Genomic DNA, 8347 nt, shown 5'->3' on the forward strand with positions numbered 1-8347 from the left:
TCTGACAGGTGTAAGGTGGTATCTCATTGTGGTTTTGATTTGTATTTCCTGGATGATGAGCGATGCTGCGCATTTTTTCATGTGTCGATTGGCCATCTGGATGTCTTCTTTGGAGAAGTGTCTATTCATGTCTTTTGCCCATTTCTTCACTGGATTCTTTGTTTTTTGGGTGTTGAGTTTGTAAGTTCTTTATAGATCTTGGATACTAACCCTTTATCTGATATGTCGTTTGCAAGTTTCTTGTCCCATTCCGTCACTTGCCTTTTAGTTTTGCTGATTGTTTCCTTCGCTGTGCAGAAGCTTTTATTTTGAAGAGGTCCCAATAGTTCATTTTTGCTTTTGTTTCCCTTGCCTCTGGAGATGTGTTGAGTAAGAAGTTGCTGCGGCTTAGGTCAAAGAAGTTTTTGCCTGCTGTCTCCTTGAGGATTTTGATAGCTTCCTGTCTTACATTTAGGTCTTTCGTTCATTTTGAGTTTGTTTTTGTGTATGGTGTAAGAAAGTGGTCCAGGTTCATTCTTCTGCCTGTCACTGTCCAGTTTTCCCACCACTTGCTGAAGAGACTGTCTTTATTCCATTGAATATTCTTTCCTGCTTCATCAAAGATTAGTTGGCCATACGTTTGTGGGTCCATTTCTGGGTTCTTATTCTGTTTTTTTTCCCTCCAGTTTTATCACTGTTTGGTGGGGGAGAGAATTTGCTGATCTCCTCACTTCACCGGAATGCCACCCTCATAGACTTTTAGTTGAATATTTTTTCCTCTGTATGTCTTCTCCAGACATTTGTTTATTTCTGTTTGCTTGTGTTGGTCTCTATGTTCTACATTGCAAGGGACATTTGCCTTGTCTGCACATTGGAATCACTTGGGCATCTTTTCAAATCCCAGTGCCCAACTGCAGCCCCAGAAGATTACATCAGAATCAGATGGCTAGACATCTGAGATTCAAAATAGTTATAAGCCATTGGAAAATAAAAACATCAACAAAGTTTTAAAAAGAAAAAATAGAAATTAATAAAGTATAAAGAAAAAAAACCTAGAGGTGCCCAGCCGGCTCAGTTGAAAGAGTATGTGACTCTTGATCTCAGGGTCATGAGGGCAAGCCATGGGTGTAGAGGTTACTTAAAAATAGATAGACCTTTAGGGCACATGGATGGCTCAGTCGGTTAAGCTCTTGACTTCGGCTCAGGTCATGATCTCAAAGTTCCTGAGTTTGAGCCCTACATCAGGCTCTCTGCTGTCAGCATGGAGCCCACTTCAGATCCTCTGTCTCCTTCTCTCCCTGCCCCTCCCCCCACTCCTGCACGTGTGCTGTCTCTCTTTCAAAAATAAACATTAAAAAATAATGCGCCTGGGTGGCTCAGTAGGTTACGCATCTGACTCTTGATTTCGGCTCAGGTCATGATCGCATGGTTGGTGAGTTTGAGCCCTGCGTTAGGCTCTATGCTGGCAGTGCTGAGACTGGTTGGGATTCTCCCTCTCTCCCTCTCTCTGCCCCACCCCTGCTCATGCTCTCTTTCTCTCAGAGTAAATAATTAAACTTAAAAAAAATTAAGCTTTTTAAAATAATAAAATTAATAAATAAACTTTTTTTTTTTTTGGAGAGCACAAGCGGGGGATGGGGACAGAGAGGGAGGACAAAGGATCTGAAGCCTCCTCCACACTGACAGGCTGATAGCAGTGAGTCTGATATGGGGCTCAAAACCATGAACTGCGAGATCATGACCTGACACTCGACCAACTCAGCCACCCAGGTGTCCCAATAAATAAACTTTTAAAATAAAAACAACCCCTACTCTCTCCTATGTTTCCTCTTTACTCACACCACTACCATGCTCATACTTCTGACACTAGATGTGTGGGAGTTTTCCCCATACCACACAATTCTGCGACATTAGCTGGCTGTCCTACAATTTAATTCAATTCTGACATCATCTACCTGGAGATCGCTACTGTCAGATCCCACCGGTTAAGGGCTCAGTCCATGAGACTGACCACACTTCAGATGCCAATCACAAGGAGTAGGTCCCCAGGTTACCCACAATGCCTGTCCAACTTGGCTCCAGATCAGGGGTTCTCATGATCCCCTCCCCTTGGATTTGGTTATTTGCTAGAACAGCTCCCAGAACTCAGGAAAACCCTTATTTATGTTTACCAGCTTATTAAAGGATATGATGAAGGATATAGATGAACAACCAGATGAAAGGATACATTGGCTGAGGTCTAGGAGGGCTCAGAGCAAAGGCATTTCCATCCTATGCCATTGTGGGGGAGTCATCCTTCTGGCACATGAATATGAGTTCACCAACCTGAATCCCACATTTTGGGGATTTTTATAGAGGTTTCATCACGTAGGCATGATCCATCATTAACTCCATTTCCAGCCCTTCTTCCCTTTCTGGAGAATGGCGATGCAGCTGAAAATTCCAAGCTTCTAATCATGGCTTGGTCTTTCTGGTGACCAGCCTCCATACAGGGGCCCACCAAGAGTCATCTCAGTAGAACAAAAGACATTGCTATTACCAGGAAATTTCAAGGGATTTGGAAACTCTGTATCAAGAATAAGGGTCAGGGTACCTCCTGGCTCAGAGGTTTAAGCGTCCAACTCTTGATTTCAGCTTAGGTCATGATCCCATAATCCTGGGATCGAGCCCCAGGTCAGGCTCCACACTGAGCAGGCAGACTGCTTAAGATTCTCTCTCTCTCCCTCTGCCCCCCTCTGCCCCACTCACATGCATGCATGCATGCACACACACTCTCTCTCAAATAAAAAAATGTTCTTAATTAAATAAATTTTAAAAATAAGGGTCAAAGACCAAATATTAGAGCAAAGCATACTTAGTGGTACTCTTATCACTTAGGAAATTAAAAGGGTTTTATTATTTTTTTAATGTTTATTTATTTGAGAGAGAGAGAGAGAACATGAGTAGGGGAGGGGCAGAGAGAGAGGAGAGAGAGAGAATCCCAAATAGGCTCTGCAGCTGTCAGCAAGGAGCCCGATGTGGGGCTTGAACTCATGAACTGTGAGATCGTGACCTGAGTCAATGTCAAGTCAGACGCTTAACCCACTGAGCCACCCAAGTGCCCCTAGAAGGTTTTTAGAAGTCCTGTGTCAGGAATTTGGGGGGTGGGGTACAGACAGTATATACATTTTCTATTATTTCATGATACCAACAGAAGAGAAGGAACACCTCTTGCTTATAATAGAATGCTTAGGGCCTCCTGACAAATATGAAGTGAGCCCTAGGCTCCATGCTGTCAGCACAGAGCCCGAAGCAGGGCGCAAACTTAGGAACATGAGATCATGACCTGAGCTGAGATCAAGAGTTGGACACTCAACCAACTGAGCTACCCAGGCGCCCCCTCAAATTAACATTTAAGTAGGACAACAAAAAATGTTTTTTTTTTTCTGCTGAAAATAAGCACTATGTGGCCTGTGATCTGGTCCCAATTGCCCTCAAGACAGATGTTTTAAATAAAGCTCAGCTGGCACATGTTCTGTGCAATGATATGATGCACATTCTCAGCCTACTTTTGACTCTTCAGAAAGACTTTGATATCTTCCACTCCCCAGCGGAGCTCAGCGTTCCCATGTCTGCCTGCTTGCCTTGCCCATTCCTTAGCCTCCTCCACTCAGGCCTAGATGCAGACTCAGGTTTGGTGGTGCTTCCTGGTTACAATGCGGTTATCTAGAGCAGATAGAACATGCATCAGCATTTTTCCAGTTTTTTTTTTATTAAAACAGAAAATTCAAACATTTTTTCATATAGAGGACTTGCAGATTCCAAAGAACATGCGTGATGGGGTGCCTGGGTGGCTCAGTCGGTTGTGTCCAACTCTTGGTTTTGGCTCAGGTCTTGATCTCACAGTTTGTGGTTTCAAGCCCCGCATGGGGCTCTGTGCTGACAGCTCAGAGCCTGGAGTCTGCTTCAGATTCTGTGTCTCCTTCTCTCTCTGCCCCTCCCCTGCTCGCTCTCTCTCTCTCTCTCTCTCTCTCTCGAAAATAAATCTTGAAAACAAAAACAAAGACCATGGATGAGACTAATTTTAAGGCACAATGGCTTCAGAGCAGCATGGGAAAGAGGGCAGGAGTATAGCCACCTTTAAACCACTACCCTGGCCTGCCCTGCGTGCTACACCCCACCCCACAGCTGTCACCACCAAGCCCAAGAGGACGAGTGAAGAAACTAAAGAAGAAAAAGCCCGGGGCGCCTGGGTGGCTCAGTCAGTTAAACATCCAACTTCAGGTCAGGTCATGATCTCACGGTTTGTGGGGTTGAGCCCTGCGTTGGGCTCTCTGCTGTCAGCACAGAGCGTGTTTTGGATCCTCTGTCCTCCCCTCCGTCTGCCCCTCCCCTGCTCGCTCACTCCCTCTCAAAAATCAATAAACATTAAAAAAAAAAAAAGATGAAAAAGCCCAAGGGAAGGATAAGCCACAGAGCAGATGGGCATTCTTTCCTGCTTAATTTGCTCTTCCATAAAAAGGCACCTTGCAGAAAAGGGAGCAAATAACCAAATATACAAAAAAATGGAGGTGCCAAATGAAGCTTGTACATTCTTTATAACGATGTTCTTGTGTTCTGTACCATCTGAATGACTTTTATCAAGTTTTATACAGATGCAGAATTCTTTTTTTGTACGGTATGTTGGCACAGAGAACGCCTCATTGTTTTGGGGAAGGGCAAATGTCACACTAACAGAGTTATCTCAGGAACCAAGTGAAATAGCCACAGGGCTGAAAACAAGAGTTTGTGTCCTTGGTTTTGGGAGTATTCTTCTCAGTTGCCAAGAGAAGGGATTCACTGACATTCACAGCCACTGTGGCATTTGCCTGTGGTGTGAGGAAACAAAAATTCATTTTTTAGGTCCTCTTCTCCATTCCTTTGTGCCCTTAGAATGAACTTTATGTCCTTAAACTCAGACGTGTTGGTACCTACCACTCCTTTCCTTGGGGGCTCCAGGTCTGGTCTTTTCAGGGATGACATGGGCACTGAGTTCCCTAAAAAAGCCAGGAAGCAATGTTTTTTTTTTTATTGTGGACCTTAAATTCTGCAGTTTTCATGACATTTCCTCAAAATCAAGGTCTGCTTGTGAAAGGAGTTAACATGTTAATTGTTCCTCATTTACCTAAACTTCTCCCATTTAAATAATCAAGTAAAAATTTCCTTGGGTTTTAGGGTGCCTTGGTGGCTCAGTTGGTTGAACATCTGACTCTTGATTTTGGCTCAGGTCATGATCTCATGGTTCCTGAGATGAACCTCTGAGCTGGGCTATGCGCTGACAGCATGGAGCCTACCTAGATTCTCTCTCCCTCTCTCTCTGCCCCTCCCCCTCCTCTCTCTGCCCTTCCCCTGTGCACGCGTGTGGGCACACTCTCAAAATAAACATTAAAAACAATAATAAAAATAAAAGGCATCATGGGGCGCCTGGGTGACTCAGTCGGTTAAGCGGCCCACTTTGGCTCAGGTCATGATCTCGCGGCCCGTGGTTTTGAGCCCTGCGTCGGGCTCTGTGCTGACAGCTGGGAGCCTGTAGCCTGCTTCAGATTCTGTGTCTCCCTCTCTCTCTGCTCCTCCCCTACTCATGCTCTGTCTCTCTCTGAAAAATGAATAAATGTTAAAAAAAAAAGTATTAAAGCCCATTTGTTTTAGGAAAAACATTACTTAAACCTTTTCAACTTTCAGAAAAATCTACGTTTCTGAATATGGGCTCAATTTTAAGTTCTACCTTAGTGTAATATTTGTTTCAGAAGTGAGACAATGAATATGTTATTGAGCCACAGGGGGAAAAAACCTCCTGATCTTAATGTGTATCAACAGCTATCAAACACATTCATATTCGGGGCCCCTGGGTGACTCAGTTGGTTAAGCATCAGACTCTTGAACTGTGAGATCAAGCCCTGAGTCGGGGTCTGAGATAACAGTCTGATAGGGATTCTTGGGATCCTCTCTGGGGATTCTCTCTCCCTCTCTCTCTGCCTCTCCCCTGCTCTCTATCAGTCTCTCTCTCAAAATAAATAAATAAACTTAAAGAGAAGACTTCCTTGGGTTTTATAGCTTTCCCCTTTTTGCAAGGAAATAAGGGAAATTGAAAGTTTCTGTATACCATGGCCACCCATGACCTGCATGAAATGCTGAGATTGTTAATGAAAATTAGCCTTAATAATATCGATACAATTTGGAGAGAGATACAGAGAGAATGAATCACTGGCTTGATTAAAATATTCCTGGGCTCAGATTCCATGTCCATCAGACAACCTTCTGAGGGCTGATTTGAGCTCTCCAAGTGTCCTCGTGGTAGGAAGAGAGAGCTTTGAACAGTGAGCATGAGGGTTTATTTGTGGAAACTGACATTCTAATTCTAAAATTAGGATGGAAATTCAATTATATAGAATTCCAAAGGACCTAGAAAACCAAAGCGATCTTTAAAGAACATTGTTGGAAGATATGTACTACCAGATATGAAGACTTACAATAATTAAGCTATAATAATTAAGAAAATATGGTATTGGTACAAGAATAAAGATCAATGGAAGAGAACAGAGAGCCCAGAAACAGACATTTGGACATAGTCACATGATGAACAAGAGATGGGACTGCAACTAGGGAGGAAAGACTAGTCTTTCTATCATTGGTGCTAGGTCAAATTGACATCTATATGGAAAAAAAATCAATTCTCACCTCACACTGTACACAAAAATTAACTCAAAATGTAGCACAGACCTAAATGTAAAGCCAAAACCACAAAACCTCCAGAAGAAAACAGAGGAGAAAATCTTAGTGACCTTAGGTTTGGCAAAGAATTCTTAAATAGGACACAAAAAGAATGAAACAAGAGAAGAAACATGATAAGCTGGACTTTATAAAATTAAAAACTTTTACTTTGAGGGGCGCCTAGGTGGCTTAGTCCGTTAAGCGTCCGACTTCAGCTCAGGTCATGATCTCATGGTTTGTAAGTTCAAGCCCCATGTTGGGTTCTGTGCTGACAGCTCAGAGCCTGGAGCCTGCTTCAGATTCTGTCTCCGTCTCTCTCTGTGCCTCCCCCACTGCTTGTGCTCTGTCTCTCTCTCTTTCAAAAATAAACATTAAAAAATTTAAAATAAGGGGAGCCTGGGTGGCTCAGTCGGTTGAGCATCCGACTTCGGCTCAGGTCATGATCTCACGGTTCGTGGGTTCGAGCCCCGCGTCGGGCTCTGTGCTGATGTTCAGAGCCTGGAGACTGTTTCTGATTCTGTCTCCCTCTCTCTCTGCCCCTCCCCTGTTCATGCTGTCTTTGTCTCGAGAATAAACATTAAAAAAAATTCTTTTAATTAAAATAAATAAATGTCATTTATTGTCAATTATACCTTAATAAAACTGTTCAAGAAGAAACTTTCCCAGGAGGTGACACTACCTGCTTGCTCTCCTCCAGGATGTGAGCTTCTCTGGAGCTGGGTCCAACTCCCTGGAGGGCCATGCAGGAGGCTGAATTAATGGGGAGGCCTGTGGAAGAGGCCCTTGAGGTCAGGAACGCCAAGCTAGGTGATGGCAGTCAACTTGGGCGTGCTTGGCAGGTAATACCTTCCATTTTCCCAACACATGGTGCTTGTCCTTCAAACAGGCCCAGCTCATCCCTGCCTCCAGCCCCCAATCTTCATGTAGCTGAGATGTCCTCATCATTTAGGTCTTAGCATGGATGTCAAGTACCTTTACTGAACACCATGTCCTCAGGTCATTTTCTGTATTTCTCTATTTTCTTTTCCTTTTTTTTTTCCCCATTGTATGCACCACAATTAAATTCTTTCTTTCTTTCTTTCTTTCTTTCTTTCTTTCTTTCTTGGGGGGAGCACAAGTAGGGGAGGGGCAGAGAGAGGGGGACAGAGGATCCGAAGTGGGCTCTGCACTGACAGGCTGACAGCAGTAAGCCTGAAGTGGGGCTCGAACTCACAAACTGTGAGATCATGACCTGAGCTGAAGTCAGACACTTAACCGACTGAGCTACCCAGGTGCCTCTCACAATCAAATTCATTTAGTTATTTAAAAAAAAATTTTTTTAATGTTCATTTATTTCTGAGACAGAGAGAGACAGAGCATGAGTAGCGGAGGGGCAGAGAGAGGGGAGACACAGAATCTGAAGTAGGCTCCAGGCTCTGAGCTGTCAGCACAGAGCCCAACGCGGGGCTCGAACTCACAATGAGATCATGACCTGAGCCGAAGTCGGACACTCAACTGACTGAGCCACCCAGGCACCCCTCATTTAGTTATTTTTTTTAACATTTAAGTTATCTCTACCCTCAACATGGGGCTCAAACTCATGAGCCCAAGACCAAGAGTTGCATGCTCTATCAGCTGAGCCAACCAGGCGCCTCTCTTT

The sequence above is a fragment of the Acinonyx jubatus genome, chromosome A1 (genome assembly GCF_027475565.1).
Source record: "Acinonyx jubatus isolate Ajub_Pintada_27869175 chromosome A1, VMU_Ajub_asm_v1.0, whole genome shotgun sequence".
Lineage (NCBI taxonomy): Eukaryota > Metazoa > Chordata > Mammalia > Carnivora > Felidae > Acinonyx > Acinonyx jubatus.